Source organism: Neovison vison, chromosome X (assembly GCF_020171115.1).
Source record: "Neovison vison isolate M4711 chromosome X, ASM_NN_V1, whole genome shotgun sequence".
NCBI lineage: Eukaryota > Metazoa > Chordata > Mammalia > Carnivora > Mustelidae > Neogale > Neogale vison.
The window spans coordinates 99649898-99673206 of record NC_058105.1 but is presented as its reverse complement, the minus strand read 5'-3'; the positions used below and the strand labels follow the sequence as shown (position 1 = coordinate 99673206).

Sequence of the window (23309 nt, the reverse complement as noted above, 5' to 3'; positions counted from 1 at the left end):
TGGGTCGTGGTGGTTGTGGTTGTGGTGGTGGTTTTGTTGGAGGGCTTTGTTTGTTTTTTGGTTTGTTGTTATTGTTGCTTTAGGTTTCTGTGCAAGTGTCCTTATTAAATGATCTTGGTTGGAAGTATGTGTATGATGCCATTTAAAAAAATTCCATCCTTTACCCCTCTCATGTCACCAGAAGTCAGGCTGGTAAATTTTATTAAAAATTCTCAGAGGATCATTCCCTCCTTTCTCAAGCCCTCAATTAAAAGTCTAAGTTCAACCCACCTATAGCAGAGCAACGTTCTCTTCATTGACTCTCCCACCATTGCTATTTCCCTTTGCCAACGTGCCTTCAACAATATGGCCCCAGTCAACAATTCTAGTCCCTGGGAGTTGCAGTGGTCACCGCGGAAGCCGTGAGCACGGAGGACATGCTATGGGACAAAGATGTCTCTCTCAGATTTGGGGTTGGGTCTGTTTATGTCAAGCCAGATGGAAAGTGGAAGAAATCATGCACCGGGGCGCCTGGGTGGCTCAGTGGGTTAAGCCGCTGCCTTCGGCTCAGGTCATGATCTCAGGGTCCTGGGTTCGAGTCCCGCATCAGGCTCGCTTCTCAGCAGGGAGCCTGCTTCCCTCTCTCTCTCTCTGCCTGCCTCTCCATCTACTTGTGATTTCTCTCTGTCAAATAAATAAATAAAATCTTTAAAAAAAAAAAAAAGAAATCATGCACCTATTTCAAGACAAGAAAATATAATAGCCTCTATTTGTTGGATATTTCAAATAAAGTGTTTGATTTCAATAGTATAGAATTGCTTCATTGTTCCATTTCTAGCTCACTTGTGGGAAGAGAGAAAGCCTCATGTTCTCCTTGTTCAAGTTCACCTATGTTCCTTACAGGGTGCTTACCAAACATAATGTCTTTACATACTTTGATTTTTTTCAGATTTAAATAGCATAAACTGAATAATGGGGAATGAGGTGGGGAAGAGCCAAATATGTAATTTTGTATGAGTAAAAGTTTTTGATATCTAATAATCCCTGGGAATTATCTAGCACATTAAACTAGCGTCTAGAATTTGCTATGACAAACATATGTTAGTTCCCAGTTGACTGTGTCTTTCTTGAACATCTAGAAGCTGTTTTCAACATTTGCATTTCTGATCACGTGTTGGACATTGGGCTTCAGATGATCAGTGAATGCCAAATGAAAGAATAAGTGGATCATTTGTTCCCCTCTTTTCTGTGGCTTTCAAGACTAGAGAGATTTTTCAGCAGTATGTTACCCATAATCCATACATTCATTTATTTATTCTCACAAGAAAATACTAGAATGACCCAGAGAACATTTGGTATATTTAGCCTCTGCTTTTTTCTTGTGTTCCCTCTTCCAAAAACTTTTTAATGATAAAATCACTCAGATGGAGACAGTGTACTCTAAATTTTTAGGCTAACATTTCTTTTTTTTCCCCAAGATTTTATTTATTTGACAGACAGAGATCACAAGTAGGCATAGAGACAGGCGGAGAGAGAGGGGGAAGCAGGCTCCCGGCTAAGCAGAGAGTCAGATGCGGGGCTCTATCCCAGGACCCTGGGATCATGACCTGAGCCTAAAACATAGGCTTAACCCACTGAGCCACCCAGATGCCCCTAGGCTAACATTTCTTAAGCATGCTTCAAATCTACCTCAAATAAGCCCCATTGGACCGAGTGGGAATGTGTAGACATAGATACTGGCAGCTCTGATCCCCCACAGAACAGGAGCGATTCCACTGCCTCCACCAGTCTGCTCTGACTTGGGGAGACGTGCCCTCACTTCTCCAAGGAAGAACAGATGATATGGTTAGCTCATCTGACACAGGAGATACTTGATAAGGCCATAAAGACCTAGAACTACAGGGTTTCATTTTCATAATTACCAAGAAATTCCCTTTAAAAAGGAAGAGAACAATGTCTCTCTGCAACTGGGCAAGTAAAGACTTATTTTCTCATCTTTTACTGTCTCTAGTGTTCTTACCAATGGAGAGATGGAGCTCAAGTATGACAGCCTTGAACTTTGACTATAGCCAAGGCCAGCCTTGGTCCCAGCTGTAATTATACTTGCTAGCCAGCCAGTGCGTGCAGGACAAGGCTAAGGTCTCCCACTGGAAACCACTCAAGTTTCATGTTGTAGCATTTAGAAAGGGGAAGCTAGAGATACAGAGACTTTTTTTTTTAATAAAGGTTGTATAGTTTGCTCTTCTTTATTTATTTGACAGAGAGAGAGATCACAAGTAGGCAGAAAGGCAGGCAGAGAGAGAGAGGAGGAAGCAGGCTCCCCGCTGAGCAGAGAACCCAATGTGGGGCTTGATCCCAGGACCCTGAGATCATGACCTGAGCCGAAGGCAGAGGCTTAACCCACTGAGCCACCCAGGCGCCCCGATACAGAGACATTCTAAAGGCCATTAAAGATAGCGAATGTATGGGGAGAGGAATACAGTGTGTCAAGAATTGTAAGAAACTTTTGTCCTCTTAAATTTTGCACTTTTTAATGAAAGAGCAATGAGAGAGGGCAGGAAAGGAACACTGCTTGTTTGGCAGCAGGACTTGGCGTGAAAGCTGAGTCTGAAATACCACTGCTTATTTTCTGAAGGGGACTCTGGTAAGTCTTCCATTTGGGCCCATTATCTCTCAGTCTTTTTTGGTTGTTGGTTTAGTGAAAAAGAACAAGTGGTAGTCCCCTAAAGAATAAAAATAAGATGTTATTTTTATTTTTTTATTGTTTCCCTTTTATCTTTATATCTTTTTGTGGTGAAAAATTTAGATTTAGATTTAGCAGACTGGTCTCAGCTTAGATGATTCCAGTTTTGTTGACAACATCCAAAGCATTCTGGCCAGGTGCCAGTTGAATGTGTGCCTTCTCTTCATCAGGCCTGTTTAAGATGTTGATCTTGGCCACATCAATGTCACAGAACTTCACAACCTGTTTGATCTGGTGCTCGTTGGCCTTGACATCCACAATTAACACAAGTGTGTTGTTGTTTTCTCTTTTCTTCATGGCTGACTTGGTAGTCAAGGGGGGACTTGATGATGCATAGTGGTCAAGCTTATTTTTCCTGGGGCCACGTTTTCAGGGATATTTGGGCTGCCTTTGGAGAGGCAGCATCTCGGGCTATGGGGATGTAGGTGATGTGTGGATCTTCTGTTTTTCTGTGACTGTGGATGCCCTTCAGCACCACTTTCTTGGCCTTCAAAGCCTTTACTTTGGCTTCAGCTTTGGGAGGGACCAGGGCTTCCTTCTTCACCTCCAGTGCCATCTTCATGAAAGGGGTATTGTTTTCCATTTCAAATTATGGTAGTACTGGGGTGTCTGGCTGGCTCAGTCAGAAGATTATGTGACTCTTGATCTTAAGAGTCCCGAGTTCAAGCCCCATATTGGGAGTAGAGATTACCTAATAAGTAAATTTTAAAAAGTACTTTTTAAAAAACTTTGTTTATTTAATTGACAGAGAGAGACACAATGAGAGAGGAAACATAAGCAGGGGAAGTGGGGGAGGGAGAAGCAGACTTCCTTTTTTTACATTTATTCTTATTTTTTTTAATTTATTTTTTTCAGTGTTCTAAGATTCATTGTTTATGCACCACACCCAGTGCTCCATGCAATACACACCCTCCTTAATACCCATCACCAGGCCTTCCCAACCCCCCCGCCAAAACCCTCAGTTTATTTCTCAGAGTCCACAGTCTCTCATGGTTCATCTCCCTGTCCGATTTCCCCCAACTCACTTGGCTTCTTGCTGAGCAGGGAGCCTGATGTGAGGCTCCATCCCAGGACCCTGGGATCATGACCTGCGCCGAAGGCAGACACTTAACAACTGAGCCACCCAGGTACCCAAATTTTAAAAAATATTTTAAAAAGTTATGGTAGGGGATGCCTAGGTGGTTCAGCTGGTTCAGCATCTGCCTTCAGATCAGGTCATAAACCCAGGTTCCTGGGATCAACTCCGGCATTGGCCTCCTTGTTCAGTGGGAGTCTGTTTCTCTCTTTGCCTGCCACTTCCCCTGTTTGTGCACTCTCTTTCTCTCTTTGACAAATACACAAATAAAATCTTAAAATATAATTAACTTAACAAAGAAATATCCATTGTAAAAATAACTAAATAAAAAATAAAAGAATTATGGTAGTACTAAAGTATTTTCTTTTAGGCTCTAGTCTTCCTCAGCCTTTTACAGACTATAAAACTAAGAAATACTTTTGTTAAGTTTTCCAGAAAAATCAGAAACCTTGTGTGGTGTATAAGTGAGGTATATATTGTGTTCAAGGTGAGGGTATGAGAAAAGGAAAAATAATGGGAGCATAAGAAAAATGAGTTTTATTAAGTGGCCTGAAAGCTCAGAGTTTTAGCATTTTTTTGTAAGCAAGTGGTCTGTCTGTGTTGTCAAAATACAAAGGAGGTCCACATATTAATTCCTGCCTAGCCAAGGAGGACAATAAGGGATATAAGTGAGTACCAACTTCAGAAGCCAAAAAATTAATAAATATTTTGAAGAATAGTACAGAGATTTCCTTATGCTTGGTACCATGGAGCCTGCTGACTTAATGCAAATCACAGAAGGTTGCTAGGCAATGCAGGTCCTGGTGCCTATCAGGTGACTCTGTTATTCTTTATAGAGTGCCTGTCTCTGCTTTCTGAGACAAAAGATTGCGTTTTGTTTTTCAAGGATGCAATAATAGTTTTTGTTTTGTTTTGCCCATTTTAAGGCTGTGATCTTTCAATCCATGTACTTTTCTTGAGAATTACATGTGTATTCCTATCAAAAACTAGACCATAAGAAGATAGGGAAATGTCAATATTAGAGATGTTTTTCACTGAGTTGATGAGGGAAATGGGGATTAACCCTGATGTTAATGTAATTTATGTGCAGAACTCCTTCTAACATATGTCCCTTACATCTTCCAAAGTCACATGGTCTGCAGGGAACAAACACCGTTACTGAGAACATTTTGAAGTGCTTAGAACTAAATGAATGCATGGAAAATTGACCCTGAAATTGCATGGAAATGAATGCATGGAAAATTGACCCTGAAATTGCATTTTTATATTGAGCATCATCTTACTTTTCCTGTAACATCATGCTTATATTTCTTTATAGCCTATATTCTTTATTTGCTGGTCTATCTATACCTGAATGTCAGTTCCCTGAGTCTGGTGGAGCACAGTGGCACTTTCACACACAGTCTAAAGCATATAAATGTTTGCTGGAACCAAATTCAAACAGACACAATTATAGTGGCTTAAGTTTAGTGCAAGTGTACTTTTGCCTTATGTGTTCTCAGACATAAAACTTTCTTCCTAAAAGCATTTTAACTTTGAATATTAATTTTGTGAACAGACTAGAATAAGACATATTTTATATTTGACTTCCATAGAAAAAAGTATCCTAGTCTATACATAGAAATGTTTGCCCTTTGTTGGTCTTATTCTTACAAGAATAAATTGGATAAACTGAAAATTAATGACTTTTCTTGGGCCTGTCAGAGGACTAAGATCACAGAGCAAACTGCTACCTCAAAATCTGAATAGACAAGCATATCCAGAGAGACACATCCAAGATCTGTTTACCTGGAGAAGAAGTTAATGGAACCATGACTGGTAGGCACATGTAAATAGCAACTTTGACGAACAGCAGGGGCTGGGTGTGGATTAGCATGAGGGTGAGAAATTCTTGGAGGGCCACAGTCTTAGGACACTCTCTACACTTTTATGGTCTTTGTCTCTAAGAGCCTTATCAGACTGTCATGGTGAGATTCAATAACCATCCCCTCCTGGCTCTGGCAAGGAAAAGAGAAGAGTAACCATTGCAAAATCTATTCTAAGCCTTCTTCATAACAAAATTCTACAGGGAAGGGGACTTTCCAAAGACTTACCCCAGCTAAGAAGAGGGAATTACTCTCATCCCAGCTTCCTCCACTCTTCCTTGTCATAGAAGGCATTTGAGGAGATGGGGACAAGGGAGCACAGTCAACAAGATTCAGGGCTTCAAGGAAATAGGTGAGGATGATGCAACCAAGGAAGGCAATATGAAGCTGAGTGGGTGAGTGGAAAGCTATACCACTGGAGAAACTCTTGCAAAGGCCACAATACACAGGGCCACTCAAAGACTTAGATTTAAGCAAAAAAACTGTAGAATAGGGCTCCCATTCCCATATGTTACTGCTTCCCCAACAGAGCTCCAGTATGATGAGTGGATAACAGTTGAAAGAGCCACAAGACAGACCCCCCCCCGAGAAGGTATACTCAAGGAAACCAAAATTCAAGAAGAGGAAAAAAAGTAAGCTATAAGAGTTATAAATGTCTCGCAACTACAGCTACACCAAACATTAAGCACAGGCACACCCCTAGCAAGATTAACATAAAAACACACTAATTGCAAACAAAAAACAAAACGTGCACACACACACAAACACACACACACACACACACACACACACACGTATACACCCTAAATGCCTGTTTACCTTAGTTTCCATTACCTGATACAACATGTCCAAATGTCAACACAAAATGGAAAGGCTTGATAAAGGGTAAGGGAAAACAGTCTGAAGAAATAAAACAAATATCAGGATGAGAATTACATATGGCACAGATGTTGGAATTATTAGAAAGGAAATTTAAAATAAGTATGATTAATATGTTAACAGTGGTAGTGGGGGAAAATGACAATATGAAAGAATGGATGTAGATGGGTAGAGTAAGCAAAATGATGAAAATGCTAAGAAAAAATCAAAAGTAAATTCTAGAAACAAACAAAAAACAGTATCAGAAATGACGAAAACCTGCAGGGACACCTGGCTAGCTCAGTTGGAAGAGTATGAAACTCTTGATCTCAGGGTTGTAAGTTTGAGCCCCATGTTGCTTGTACAGATTAGTTTAAATAAATAAAATTTTAAAAAGTAAAAAGGGAGGGTGCCTAGATGGTGCAGTCGGTTACGCATCTGACTCTTGGTTTCGGCTCAGGTTGTAATCTCAGGGTCCTGGAATCAAGCTCCACATCCAGTTCCCTGCTCAGCATGGAGTCCACTTGATATTCTCTCTCCCTCTCCCCCTCCCACTTGCACTCTCTCTCTCTCAAATAAATACATCTTAAAAAATAAGAACAAAAAGAAAAGAAGAAAATCTTTAGTGGCTTATCTGTCGATAGTGGATACCTCTCAAACTTAAATTCAAAGAGAAAAATAAACTCATCATCTAAGAACAGACATACAATATCAAAATCTGTAAATTATGTGTAACTGGAGTGTCAAAAGCAGGAAGAAGAACAGAACAAAAAAATATTTCAAGTATTCATGGCTTAGAACTTGCCAAAGTTATTGACAGACACCAAACCACAAATCCAGGAAGCACGGAAAACATGAGTCAGGGTAAACATGAGAAAGAAAACAAAAACAAAATAAAACAACAACCATCGGCAATTTATTACAGGCATGAAGGGCTGGTTCACATTTGAAAATCATCAGTGTTAATCACCATATCGATAGGTTAAGGAATAAAACTTGTACAGTCATATCAGTTTCTGCAGAAAAAGCCTATGACAAAATATGACATGCATTCACAATAAAAACTTGGCAAATTAAGAATAGATAACTTTTCTCACGTTTATAAAGAATATCTAGGGGTACCTGGCTAGCTCAGCCGGTAGAGCATGTGACTCCTGGTCTCCAGGTTGTGAGTTCATGCCCCATGTTGGGTATAGGGATCACTTAAAATTAAAAATTCTTGAGGTGCCTGGGTGGCTCAGTGGGTTAAAGCCTCTGCCTTCGGCTCAGCTCATGGTCCCAGGGGTCCTGGGATTGAGCCCCGCATCGGGCTCCCCTCCGCAGGGAGCCTGCTTCCTCCTCTGTCTCTGCCTGTCTCTCTGCCTTCCTGTGATCTCTGTCTGTCAAATAAATAAATAAATCTTTGGGGAAAAAAGATTTTTAAAAAATTTAAAAATTCTTAGAAGAGTATTTCCAAAATTTATAGTTAATAGGTGAGAAATGTGGTGCTTACCTCCATAATAAGGAACAAAGAAAAGGTATCCTCTCTTACACTCCTTCTTAACATCATTCTGGAAGTTTAAGCTAGTGCAATAAGATAGGTAAAAGAAATAAAAAGCTATTCAGATTATAAAGGAAAAAATAATACTGTTTTTATTTACAGATTTTTTAAAAAGAATTTATTTGAGAGAGAGAGCGAGAGCACAAGCAAGGGGCAGGGGCAGAGGGAAAAGCAGATTCCCTGTTGAGCAGGGAGCCTGATACGAGACTCAATCCCAGGACCCTGAGAGCACTACCCAAGCCAAAGGCCCATGCCCAACTGACTGAGCCACCCAGGCATCCCTCAGAGATATTTATCTAGAAAATCCTCAGTCTTCTGGGAAACTCTTAGGAAAAAAAAAAAAACTCTGGAACTCCTGAGCAAATAAAGCAAGGTTTCAGGATACCAGGTCAGTATACAGAAATCAATATGCAATGAAAAATTAAAATCTGAACTTTAAAAAAATATTGTTTATAATGGCACCAAAAATATTGTTTATAATGGCACCAAATAAATGTAGAAGACTAACAAAATATGTACAGGAATTCTATGCAGAAAACTATTTAGCATTGGTGAAAAATAAAATCAAGATCCAAATGAAAGCTGATTTATGTTCATGATTTTTTTTAAAAGATTTTATTTATTTCTTTGGCAGAGACAGATCACAAGTAGGCAGAGAGGCAGGCAGAGAGAGGAGGAAGCAGGCTCCCTGCCAAGCAAAGAGCCCTATGCAGGGCTGGATCCCAGGACCTGAGATCATGACCTGAGCCGAAGGCAGAGGCTTTAACCCACTGAGCCACCCAGGTGCCCCCATGTTCATGATTTAGAAGAGTCAGTATTGTTACCATATCCATTATTCTTAACTCAATCCATTCAATCTCACCCAAAATCCCAATAAGCAATTTTGTAGGTATTGGCAAACTGATTCTGAAGTTTATGTGGAAAGGTGAAACACCTAGATTAGCCAATATAATACTGAAGGACTGAAGAAGGGCACAGTTGGAAAATTCACACTACTTCATTTCAAAATCTGACATAAAGTTATAATGATCAAGATAGTCTATGGTACTAGAAAAGAACAGCTCTATAGAGCAATGGAATGGAAGAGATTAGAAAGCCCAGAAATTGATAACCACAAATATAGTCAACTGGACTTTGACAAAGAGGTAAAAGATAATCTCTCCAACAAATGGTTCTGGAACATCTGGACATCCACATGCAAAAAATGGAATCTAGATACAAATGTTGTAATCTCAAAAATTAATTCAAAATGGATCATGACCTACATTTAAAATGCAAAATAATATAAAAAAATCTAGGTGACCTTGGGGTTGACCGGGACTTTCTAGATACAATACCAAAAGCATGACTCAGGAAAAAACAGTTGCACTTATTTAAAATGTAAAACTGCTCTGTGAAAGATAATATTAGCAGATGAAAAGCCACACACTTGGGATGTTTGCAAAACATTTGTAAGATAAAACATCTAAAATATACAAGGAATTTTAAAAACACAGTAAGAAAAAAAAACTGATTAACAAAATAGGCAAAAAATCTGAATAGACACCTCATCAAAAGAAGATATACAAGTTGCAAATAATCCTATAAAAATATGCTCTAAATTGTGCGACAATTCTACTTGAATAAAATATATTCTAAAAACGTGCTCAGCATCATGTCCTTAGGAAATTGCTAATTAAGACACCACATACCTTTTACAATGACTAACATCCAAAATAATCACAACACCAAGTACTGGTAAAGAGATGGAGCAACAGGAATTATCATTCATTGCTGATGGGAGTACAAAGAGGTAGAGTCAGTTTGGATGGTTTTTACAAAAATAAATGTAGTTTAAGCATAAGATCTAGCAAAAATTCTTCTTGGTGTTTTCCCAATTGAGCTGAAATCTTAGGTGCACACAAAAACCAGCATATGGATATATATGGCAACTTTATTCATAATTGCCACATCTTGGAAGCAACCAAAATGTGCTTCAACAGGTGTAAACTGTGGTACATCCACACAATGGCATATTATTCATTGCTAAAAAGAAATGAGCCATCAAGGGGCACCTGTGTGGCTCAGTTGGTTAAGTGTCTGCCTTCAGCTCAGGTCATGATCCCAGGGTCCTGGGAGCGAGCCCCTCATCACGCTCTCTGCTCAGTGGAGAATCTGCTTCCCTCTTCCCACTCAGGCTTGCATGTGTGCATGCAGGTACACATTCTCTCTCTGAAATAAAATCTTTTGGGGAAAAAATGAACAGTCAGACCACAAAAAGAATGGAGGAAACTTAAATGCATATTGCTGAGTGAAAGTAACTAATCTGAAAAGGCTACATACTGAATGATTCCAACTAATGACATTCTGAAAATAGCAAAACTGTGGAGACAGTAGAAAGATCATTGGTTGCTGGGTGGGGAGGGGGGAGTTCATTCATAGGGAGAGTGAGAGGGCTAATAGGTAGAGCATAGGCAATTTTTAAAAAAGATTTTATATATTTATTTGAGAGAGAGAGAGAGAATGAGAACCAGCAAGCATGAGAGGGAGAAGGTCAAAAGGAGAAGCAGACCCCCATGCCTCCCTCCCGTTGAGCAGGGAACCCCGATGCAGGGCTCGATCCCAGGACTCCAGGATCATGACCTGAGCCGAAGGCAGTTGCTCAACCAACTGAGCCACCCAGGAGCCCAGCATAGGCAATTTTTAAAAGCAGTGAAATTATTGTTCTGTATGGTACTGTAATGCTGGATATATGTCATTATGCGTTTTTCAAAATCCATAGAGTATAAAACATAACAAAAGAATCCTGATATAAACTACGGACTTTAGTTTTTAAAAAATGTATCAGTACCAACACCTCATCTCAGCTGGTCCCGAGACCCCCTGAGCGCCAACCCCATTCCCCCTGCGGTATCCCATTTCCACAACAACAAGATGAAAGTAACTACCATGAACCAAGATAAACTCCAAACTGCAAGCACAAGTGTGCATTGGTGGGAAAGAAACTGCTTGCCTGAAGAAGGTGGTTCATAGAACAGCTACAGTGGATGATAAAAAAAACTTCAGTTCTCCTTAAAGAAGTTAGGGGTAAACAGTATGTCTGGTATTGAAGAAGTGAATATGTTCACAAACCAAGGAACAGAGATCCACTCTCAGAACCCCAAAGTTCAGGCATCGCCGGTGACGAACACTTTCACCATTTTGGGCCATGCTGAGACAAAGCAGCTGACAGAAACGCTACCCACTGTCTTAAACCAAATTGGTGCAGACAGTCTGACTAGCTGAAGAAGACTGGCTGAAGTTCTGCCCACACAGTCTGTGGACGGAAAAGCCCCACTTGCTGCCGGAGAGGAGGAAGGTGATGACGTTCCAGATCTTGTGGAGAATCGTGATGAAGCTTCCAAGAATGAAGCAAACCGAATTGAGTCAAGTTCTGAAGATAAAACTTGAAAAAGTTTCTGGGAGCTGCTAGTTTATACATGGCTCCTTTTTATATTAATTATTTTTATTAACATATAATGTATTATTTGCCCCACAAGTACAAGTCTGTGAATTGTTAGGTTTACACACTTCACAGCCCTCACCATATCACATGCCCTTCCCAATGTCCATAACCCCACCACACTCTCCATACCCCCCTCCCCCTGGCAACCCTCAGTTTGTTTTGTGAGATTGAGAGTCTCTTATGGTTTGTCTCCCTCTGGATCCCATCTTGTTTCATTTTTTCCTTCCCTACCCCCTCCCAAGGCCCTCATCCTGCCTCTCAAATTCCTCATATCAGGGGGTTCATATGATAATTGTCTTTCTCTGATTGACTTACTTCGCTCAGCATAATACTCTCTAGTTCCATCCATTTCATTGCAAATAGCAAGATTCCTTTTCTTTTGATGGCTGCATAATATACCATTGTGTGTGTGTGTGTGTATGTGTGTGTGTGTGTGTGTGTGTCTTTATCCATTCATCTGCTGACAGACATCTAGGCTTTTTCCATAGTTTGGCTATTGTGGACATTGCTGCTATAAACATTCAGGTGCACGTGCCCCTTCAGATCATTACATTTGTATCTTTAGGGTAAATACCCAGTAGTGTGATTGCTGGGTCATAAGGTAGCTCTATTTTCAACTTCTTGAGGAAACTCTATGCTCTTTTCCAGAGTATTATGCCTGCTTTTTAAAATTTTGTTCATGAATCTGACAAAATCTAGATCTCTAATATTTTTAAGCCCAAGGCGTGCAGCTCTTTTCAGTTTGTGCTTATACACAATTCATTCTCTGCAGTTAATTAAGCTGAAGAAGCCTGGGAACACAGTTTGAAATAAGGTTAATAAAGTTCTTTGCCTAAGGGGGAAAAAAGTATCAATGCCAAAATGAGCCATCAAGGGGCTCAACATCAAGGGTATCAATACCAACTCATCAATTGTACAAAATGTACTATACTAAGGCAAGACTTTAATAGGGAAACTGTTGTGGGGGGAGGGGGGTTGAAGAGATATATGGGAAATTCTGTCTTTTGTGCTCCATTTTTCTGTAAACTAAAACTGCTCTTAATAATTTTTAAAAATAAGAATTGTCAAGTCATACAGAGAGATTAAAGACTCTTAAATGCACATTGCTAGGAGAAAGAAGCCAGTTGAAAGACTACATGTGGATGGTTTGTATCTATATGGCACTCTGGAAAAAGTAAAACTATAGAAAAGGTAAATCAGGATTACCAGTAGTTCAGGGTGTGGTGAGGATTAAATATGTGAAGCAAAGGGCATTTGAGGGGGCAAGGAAACTCTTTTGTATGATTCTGTAATGGTGGGTGATGAAGTTCTCGAACCTAGGTGAGGTTCAGTGGGGTGAGGTTCGGAGCCGACGGCTAAAGAAAGAATTCTTAAGACTTCTCTGGTGCAAAAAGGTGGTTTATTAGAGCACGGGGACAGGACCCGTGGGCAGGCAGAGATGCGGCTGCCCCGAGCCTGTGAGGAGTGTCTGGTTATATACACAGGAGTTGGGTAGGTGTGGACAAAGGGGTGTTCAGAAAAGGCTATTGGGGCAAAGAAGACTGTCAGGATATTGAAGGCCTGGTTACTATCAAGCCAAGGCCACTTTCCCTCTAATGAGGCACTAACATAAAGACAATTGGGAGTCTCCTGGTGGAATGTTACATTCCTGCTATCAAGCGTCCTTGTGAGTGAGATTTAGGTTTTGAAAGAAATTTAACTTTATTTACTTTTCCTTCTACCTCCGTCTCCTTCGGTTTTTTTATGGAGGGGAGGGTGACGTTAGGGCTTGAGGAACTGAGTTATGTGTCTTTGGAAATTGGGCTATTGATAAGGTAACTTCTTTGTTGTAAATCTCAAGGACATTTGTAAACCAAGAGAGACTCCTGCCTTGCAGGACTGTGATCTCTGCAAGATAACCATTTGCTCTTCCTTAGGGCAGTCAGGGGTGCCTGTGAAATGTCACACATATTACCAAGGGGAGTGGGTGGAGAGGGGGTGCAAGGCGCCAGCCCCTGCTCCCTTCTCAGCCAGCCTCCTGCTCCCTCATCAGTGGGCACATCACATTATTAATTTGTCAAAACCCATGGAACTTTGCAATAGAAAGAGGGAGCCTTTCCCAGTGCAGTGAATGAATGAGGGTAGTGTTGCTTGCTGCTTTTTGTAACACTGCTTCTATGAGTGAACACACTGAATAAAACAGCTAACTTAGAAATGGAGTTTGGGGACTTAATGTATTTTTAAGTTGGAGTCTGTCTATATTTGGATTTTTCATGGAGTATTGGGGTTAACATAGCAGTATAAATGTGAAGCACTTCAAAGGAATTTTGATAGCAGTAATAATAAAAGAAGAAGCCGCCGTGTAAAGATTTAGGACAAGAGGGGCTTAAAAATTGCCCCTCTATCTCAGTCGTCAACTTGTTCCATCTGTCTCTAGATTTATGCCTATATAAAGGCAGTCACATGCTTGGTTCTGTTTGTTTTTCTCCTGTTTGATGCTCATGTTCAGGAGAGAAGGGTTTCCATATTCCTTGTTTGCCTGGGCCCTGGAAACATTTGAGCATCATATTGAGGCAGGGGACCTCTAGGGTCGCAGACTCCTCTTCCAGGGTGTCTCCCCCCACCACATGCTACGCGTGTGTGAACACGCGCATGTGCGTGCACGCGCACATACATCACTTACTTCCCATCCACGGTCTGTATTCAGTTTTTTCAGGGCTGAAAGCCCTCAAACCTCCGAGTATTTGGCCATGCTATTCCACCTGTTAGGATTTCTTTTCCTCCTCTGCCTGGAGGCCCATCTTTCTGGCTAATCCTTACCTGTCACTCAAGAATCCGCTAGCTCGGGGCTCAGCCTTCCTCACAGACTCCTCCCCATCCTCTGGCTGACTCGGAGACGCTGGGTTTTCATCCCACGGTACAGCGCTGCAGGCTCGGGTTTTCCTCCGCGTGTCCTCTTCCCTCTGCTGGGCGTCGTGCAAGTCAGCGGTGCTCGGTAACTGGTCTAAGTTGTACTGAATGAGGGTGGGACCCCGTGATGCTGCACGAGGGGCTCTGGGTGAAGAAGGGTGAGGAAAACTTTCACAGTGCTCCTGGAATGAAGGCACAGACAGAACTAGAAGAAAAAAGCCAGGAGGAAACTAATAATGGTGCTTGAGATAGTCCACTAAATTTCTACACACTTTTCAGGGGAAAAAAAAGGAGTGGGGGGAGGCTTGATGACACAAAAGCATAAATTGCTAGAATTGATAAGCCCAGATCCCATTTTATTCCCCTGAAATAGAATGTTAAATTTCTTTGTGAGAAAAGCAGTGGGGAGCCCTATCTGCTGGTCATATTTATGGCTAGGTTTTTGCAGAGATGTTCTTATGACTTATCATTTATCAGTTGCTTCTTTTTTTTTTTTTAAGATTTTATTTATTTATTTGACAGACAGAGATCACAAGCAGGCAGAGAAGCAGGCAGAGAGAGGGGAGGAAGCAGGCTCCCCTTTGAGCAGAGAGCCCGACGGGCGGCTGGATCCCAGGATCTTGGGATCATGACCTGAGCTGAAGGCAGAGGCTTAACCCTCTGAGCCACCCAGGCGCCCCTATCAGTTGCTTCTTATGAGCAAGCAATTCCCACCCTAACCGGGCGTCAAGAGCCTGGTGGTTGGCAGCTGCAGATACGGCCACATCTACAAGTTGGAGAAGGAAATGTAGGGCCAACCAGACGTCGGCTACCGGGGCCACTGTACCTGGTGTGTGGTGATCGGTAAACCTCGCACTGAAGTCATGAGCGATGTGTCCTCATGGCACTCACAAATGACTTCTCTTTTCACCACCACCTGTAGCAAATCAAGGGTAAGCTAACAGCCTCACTGGCACAGCCACTTAGGATGACCAGGGAGAAGAAGGGGGTCCCCTGGGCTGCAGGAGATTCTACTTTGAGAGGGCAGAGTTGAAAATGAAAAAGGCATTTGCAGATTCGTCCTGTGTGGCATTGTTTTCTTCGCACAAGCTCCTTGATGATGTTTCCAGGATGTAGAAATCAGTATCTTGAGTAACATTAGCTCTTGATGTCCTGGGTCAAACACCTGTCATGGGGTGTATGCGTGCACAGTATTGTCGTGCAAACCCCTGGCTTGCAACCACACTCCGGTGGCTGTGCAGCTCACCATTTCAGATTGTCCCCCTCCTGGTCAAATAAACCAAAATGCTAAGTCTGGGATATTTTTCCCCACCATCAAGATTTCTCTCACCTTCTGCTATGTTCTCCAGTGCTATTTTAATTATTTTTGAGTCAATGGAAAATATTTCTGTTTTTGGTTTTTTGGTTTTTTTTTTTTTTTAGATTTTTGTTTTTAACTCATCTGTACATCCATTGTGGGGCTCGAACTTACAACCCCAAGATCAAGAGTCATGTGCTCTACTGACTGAGCCAGCCAGGTGCCCTCAGGATGTAATTCTTTTGAAATGGTACCTGTAAATGTTCACATTTTGCTTTAGCACCAAAGTGACATTATATAAGAAGAGAGATATCTGCAATCCATCATATGAAGGAAGATTAAAATGAATGCTGTATAAAACATTCTATAAAATGAGATAAAATCCTCCCATGTTCCAGGAGGGGATGTGGTTTTCTCCTTCCTGTGGAGAAATAAGTTAACAAAATTTACTTGAATAGATGCCGAGACATAAAATATCACAAGCAAAATTCAACCGTGTATTGGAAGGAGGATTAGGAGGAGGAGAAAAGGACAGGATACAGGCAGTAATTTTAAACCCAGGACTCATAGATGTATAGTGTTTCAAGGAAAACATGATCATTTCCAGATAGAAAACTAAGTATTTACTTCAAACGAGGCCGTTTTAAACTTTCTCTTTGAAGGAAATAATACGTGGGTGAAAAATGCCTGTCAGAAATGCCACATGGAGTAATATTAGAATCCATCCCCACTTTTTTGTTTCACTTAACTAGTAAGCCCTAGGAAGAGAGGACTTTTTTCCAAATTTATTTTGATCTAACAAAATACTTACTCAAGCATATGCCCACACTTCAGTCATTTGCACTTCCTCGGGAAGAAAGGGATTCTAGTGGAGGCTGCCGGTCCCAGCTGTGCACCTTCTGAGACCCAATGGCGGGTGTAGACCCAGTGCCAGGCAGTCAGAGTGCTTCTCTGGGACTTCAGCTCTGCTCAGTCCCTCTTCGATGGTGAAGCTGTGAGGACAAGAGCCATCCATCGGAGCCAGACTGAAATGAAGTGAAATCCTTTTTTGTTGTGCTAAAAAGCACATAAAAATTTAAAAATCTAGGGGCACCTGGGTGGCTCAGTCAGCTAAGCATCTGACTCTTGATTTCTGCTCAAGTCATGAACTCAGGGTTGTGAGATCAAACCCCACATTGGGCTCCATGCCCAGCACAGTGTCTCCTTAAGATCTTTTTCTCTCCTTCCTCTGCTGTCCCCCTACTCGCACATGCACTCTTTCTCTAAATAAATAAATCTTTTAAAAAACTAAAATTTACGGGCACCTGGGCGGCTCAGTGGGTTAAAGCCTCTGCCTTCAGCTCAGGTCATGATCTCAGGGTCCTGGGATCGAGCCCCGCATCGGGCTCTCTGCCAACAGGGAGCCTGCTTCCCCCCCGCCCCCTCTGCCTGCCTCTCTGCCTACTTGTGATCTCTGTCTGTCAAATAAATAAATAAAAATCTTTAAAAAAAATTAAAATTTTAACCAGTTTTAAGTATACAGTATAGTAGTGTTAACTGTAAGTACATTGCTGGGCAAGAGATCTCTAGAAATTTTTCATTTTACAAACTAAAAATCTATACTCTTTGAAAGGCAACGCTCCTTCTCTCTGTCCCTGTAGCTCCTGGCAGCTACCGTTCCACTTTGTATTTCTCAGAGATTAACTAATTTTGATATCACCTATAGGTAGAATCATGCACTAACTACCCTTTGTGACTAGCTTCTTTCACTTAATGTCTTCAAGTTTCGTCCATATTGTAGCACATAACAGGATTTCTACCCCTTTTAAGAGTAAATATTTCATTGTTTGTATCTATCACATTTTCTTTATCCATTCGCTTGTGATGGATATTGAGCTTGCTTCCACCTCATGGTGGTTGAGAATAAGGCTACAATGAACATGGGTATGCAAATATCTCTTGGTGATCCTGTTTTCAGTTCTTTTAAATATATACCTACAAGTGGGATTCCTAGATCATATGATCATTCTGTTTTTAATTATTAGTGGGCCTTCCATATTGTTTTCCACAGCAGCTGCCCCATTTTACATTTCCACCAACAGTGTATAAGTGTTCTGATTTCTCTACATTCTCACCATCACATGCCATTGTCTGGCTTTTTCTTTTTTCTTTTGATTGAAACTCGTTGAGCTTCTGTAAGATCATTATTTCAATTCTTTGTCAGTTAATTCATAGAAGTCTGTTTCTTCAGGGTCAATTTCTGGAGATTTATTTTGTTTCCTTGAGCTATATTTCTGAGTCTTTATATGCCTCGTTATTTTTTTGTGTGTGCTGACATTTGAGTATTTGAGAAAACATCTACCTCTTCCAGCCTTTATGGACTGGCTTTGTACACAAGACTGGCTAGGGATTCTAGGGGCTCTCAGACATTTTCTGAGGATGTGTTTTCTCTGTGTTTGCTCATGTAGATTCCCAACCATACAGATTTTCCAATTACTTTTTCAGGAGCTTAGAATTTTTTGTTCCTTCTGGTGTCTGTTATGGTTCTGTAGGTTTTTCAGTGCTGCAACAGGCCACCGGGGTCGTCTTTGCTCTCAGTGGTGCCCAGTCTTGGAAAGTCAGCTTCTTCCACACGGGCACTCTGAGTCAAGTGTGAAAGGATCCCATCCCTGCTGAACAGTGGGTGTATGCTCCTTTCTTCTCTTTCGCTTCCAAGAAAGAAGTACTGAGTTGAGTGTTTTCTTCTAGTCACAACAAGCTGTGTTGGCTTTGGGGAAGGACCATGATGGGTGAAATGCAGTAATTTATTTATTTATTTATTTATTTTTTACCCATTTCCATAAGGCTGCTCCTGGCTTTGTCCTTTCCTGGAGTGCTGAGTCATCTTACCTGGTTTCTGGAACTCTCACAAAGGCTCTCTGGACCATATATTGTTGTTAAGTCAGTGTCTCTGTGGGGAATAAGGTCGGAGGTTTCCTAGTCTACCATCATGCTGACTTCACCTCTGAATCTCCATTCATGTTTTATGATAAGGATCAATCACTGGGAGAAGAGAAATAAGTTTTATATACTGAATAATTATAGTAGCTAACCTTTAATGTCTTGAATGTTTTCTACAGGTTTGACACTATGCTTATTAGGAGCTATGAAATGTAATGAAGTTCTCACAACCATATCAACAAGGAGTCCAAATATCACTTCTCTCTCCTAATTTACCAAATAAGAAAGCTGAAGGAGTTTATTTAACAAGGTGGCCTAAGAATGTCTTTCTAGTCAGTAGTAGGAGAGGGATGCACAAAGCAGTATAAGCCCATGGTCTATGGTTTAACAAGTTGTTTCAAAGTCTTTAGTATTTGAAACTGAAGGATTTGATAAAAACCAAAAACAAATAAATAAGCAAACAGAATCCAGAAGTGATTTGGTATAGAGTTAACGTGAACTGCATTGCTTAACATTATAGGAAACCAATAAAGAAATTCTGAACCAATATAACAAATTATAGGAAACTAATAAAGAATTAAATAACACAATATGACAACATACAGTATATTTAGAAGTTCTTACTTTAGAGGAAGAAGAATGTTTAGCTTCAAGTTGATCTAAGCCTAGTAAGTGTACCGTTCAAAGAGAAATGGATTTCCACTAGTTTCTGCATGGAATTATAGTTCTGCCTCTGGAGGTAATGCTGCATGCACATTAGGAAAGCCCGGATTAAAGTGTATTAACAAGCCCTAGATCTGTTTAGTCAAAGGAAACATCCATTCATGCTCCAGGTGTCATTTTTCCATGCCCAGTCCGATGGAGAGATTTATGACAAATTAGCTCCCCTGGGGAGGTCATGTTAGACTCCCAGAAAACCAACAAAACCCTAGAAACTGATTCCATCCACCCCACACTAATATCTTGTCCAACTTTCCCATGATGCACGATTCGTAGAATATCTTCTAACACCTTCCAGTCTGCGGAGCTTCTCTCCTGATACTCAAGGTTCAACTTTGATATAGTATCTTTATTGCAAGTAATGTGAACAATTTCTAAAGGTGGTTTATATCAATAAATTGTCTTCGGGTACCTACTTTTTCTGTATTGCTCATTTTGCTTTCTCTTTTTGTTGTCTTTCTCTTTTCTCTTTTTGTTGTTGTATTTGTAGTCAACACTTCCTATCAGACAGAGAAGACTGAAGGACATGGGCCAGATATTTTCATCAGATATAATTTTTGTTCTAAAATTCTGGAAGTTAGGAAATAATAGCTGATATTTTAGAAAATGTCACTGATGTTTTAGAAAATACTGATGTTTTTTAAAAGCCAATAAGGGGTGCCTGGGCGGCTCAGTCATTTAAGTGTCTGACTCTTGGTTTCAGCTCAGGTCATGATCTCGGGGTCATGGGATTGAACCCTGTGTCAGTTCTGTGCATGCTTCAGATTCTTCTCCCTCCTTCTGCCCCTCTCCTCTAAAATAAATAAATAAATCTTTTAAAAGAAAGCAGACAAATGGTGCATCTGGGTGGCTCAGTTGTTAAGCCTCTGCCTTTGGTTCAGGTCATGGTCCCAGGGTCCTGGGTTCAAGCCCCACATCAGGCTCTCTGCCAGGAGGGAGGCCTGCTTCTCCCTCTCCCACTTCCCCTGCATGTGTTCCCTCTCTTGCTGTGTCTCTCTGTCAAATAAATAAATAAAATCTTAAAAAAAAAAAAGAAAAGAGGGGGTGTGCCTGGGTGGTTCAGTGTGTTAAGCATTTCTCTTTGGCTCAGGTCATTTTCCCAGGGTCCTGGGATCTAACCCCACATTGGAGTCCCTGCTCAGCAAGGAGTCTGCTTCTCCCTCTCCCTCTGCCCTCCCTGCCCTCCATTGCCACTCACTCCTCTCTCTCTCTTAAAATCTTAAAGAAAGAAATAAAAAGGAAAGAAGGAAGGCAGGAAGGAAGCCACTAAAGACTAATACTGGGTCAGAATTTTTAAAAACAATATTATGTGTCTTGTTTATAATTTAAGACTTTCTCAATTATCACTCACCAAGGACTTAGCTGATTCACAAGCTAGTGGCCTCCAAATTAACCCTCCCTGCCTACAGCTTCTTCCCTTCCAATCCTTTGAATTAAATTATCAAATAGTAATTGTTGCTAAAGGTAAAATAATAAAAAATTAAAACAGGTTCCCTAAAGCACACTTTCTAATATATGCGGCATATATAAGAAAGTAAATTTAAATGAAAGGTACAAACGCAAAAGAAAAACAATCAGAAGTATGGCACAATTTGAATAGAACTTCAGATGTTATTATTCACTATTGCCACTGTCAGGGCTCATTAGTTCTAGAGAAAAGTAAGAATATGCATGAGGGAAAAAAGAGTTGGTCACTTCCTCATACTGCTTCCTATTTCCTCAGCAAATATTGCCATTTCTCTCCACTTAAATGGATAATGCTTTGTATTGGCCCTTGAAAAACTCCCCTTATGCATTGAATGTCACTTAATTTGCCCTCATTACCTCTGTGAAATACTATAGGGGTATTTATTATTCGTTTTGATATTCCTGAGCAGGACTGTAGCTAAGGAACTTGTTTCCAGGTTACTGAGAGGCTACCTTTTGAGAGTATGCCCGTCTTCTCTGAAATAATCACTTGGCAATACAAAAAACAAAATGAGAATCGCGGCTATGTCTACATGATAGCAAAATAATCATGATTTATCTGAAAAAACTATAAGTGCATTTCTGGAGCTATATACTCAAATATGAACTGACAGGTTTTTCATATTCTCATTCTAAATTGGTATTGTAAAGATAGAGCTGAAGTGTGACAAAGTCCAAGATCACAGCTGAAATTCAGAGCAGTCAATTTTAGAAATAATCCATACATACTGTAATTTTTGACACATATTAGCAGAATTTGTTGCCTGTCAATCATGTCCGTCCTTTTAGTGACATTTCCACTGTTAGGCATTTCCTCTGCCTGAGATACAGCAGAGTGTGAAAGGCCACTCATTTCTTTAGATGTGTTACTTTTAGAGCAACGAGTAGAGCATAACAAGATCTTCATCTGGTGTCATGGTGACAGCTTGGCTCTCTTCCGTTGCACGAATATCTAAACTAGGGCGAGCATTTGTGATGTAGTGAAGAGACACCTGGCTTGGGTGACAAAAGAAGTCGTCTGTGACCCAGATCTGCCACCAGCTTAGGGGAGGAACTTGGAAAGGTCCTCTCTAGCCCCTTTTGGCATCCCTGCTCTCAGCTTGAGAAGAAGGGAGAGAGAGAGAGGAAGAAGGGGAAGGAAGGGAGGGAGGAAATGAATCAGGGGAGAAGAAAGAAGTATGGCAAGCAAAGGGAAGGGAAGGAAATAAGGAAGTAACAGTGAGAGGAAGGAAATGATAAATGAGAAAGGGATACAATTTTAGAAACATGAGTGTTATTATATATGCCCAAAGAATTCGCATCTCATCTCCTGGCCTCCTTCTGTGTTTCCGTTTAAACAGACATTTTTGTTGTGTTCATTCTTTCAACAAATGTGTATTAAACATCTACCATTCGTAAGTGTTACACTTTGTGCAAGGGATAGAACAATAAATATCACCTCATGCCTCCATTCACAGTTTGCGGTGCTGTTAGGGTAATATGCAAAAAAGACAATTACATCGCTGTCACTTCCCTGAATAAAATCAGTCCCAATGAGGATGGTATTTTCTCCATCAGAACGTGTTTTTTGTTTTTTCTGTTCTGTTTTGTTTCCTTTCCGTGCTCTTCAGGAATCACTTCTACGTTTTCTGGCAACCCCACTCTTTTTGGGCTTTCCTGGCTCTAGAGCAGACAGCAAAGCAAATCAGGAGGTTGGCTCTCCTTGGCTGACATAGGATTTCCTTCGTGTTTTGCCAAGATCAGACTGAATTTTGCAACTTCATCTTCCAGTTCTTTTTCTACTTTATTTCCCCTGTTTTCCTCTACCCTCTCTTGGGTTTTCCACCCATTGTATGTCAATCTGGTGGTAAGAGCGTTGCCCTAATGATTGTCCTGAAAGGGCCATTTCTCCGAAAACCTCTCAACCTGCTTTGTCTGGTGGACCAGGACCAGGGGCTGGGGCTTACCACACAGATTTGTGCGCACCTGTCTTCCTACTCCCAGGAATTCATGCAAAGAGCCAAGAAGACATGGTTTAGGCCAATAACTAGGCTCATCCTACTATTAGATCCAGTGTGATACATCTATCTCTTGTTTTACCTGCAGAATAATTAAAGTGGAAACAAATTCTCTAGGTCATCAGAGCTTTTAAGGTCCAAACACTCTTGCCATCTGAGTTCCCTGGAAAATTATTGGGTGACAGATTGTGCTTGGCTGGCGTTCTCTGTTCTCCTAACAGGTATTTAACAACAAGTTCAGTACTTTCAAAGTCAACACTTAGTAAACATCACAGCTCATTTTATAGGTGTGGAAGAATGTTGGTATTTCTATGGGCAGGCTCAGAAATACTTTGGAAAATGTCTTCATGTGCTTTCCTGCCAAACTCCCAAGTAGACAAGTATGCTCACTTCCCACTCATTGCCAAGCTGTGTTCCACAGGCAGGGCCAGGATACAGACTGTTTGCAGCCTCCAAAGGAAGGAGGGTTTGACTCT

General features: G+C 40.9%; 1 pseudogene; it reads left to right on the top strand.

Moving 5' to 3' along the window:
• Positions 1-10973: 10973 nt before the first annotated feature.
• On the top strand, positions 10974-11489 carry LOC122896674 (annotated as a pseudogene).
• Positions 11490-23309: the final 11820 nt, after the last annotated feature.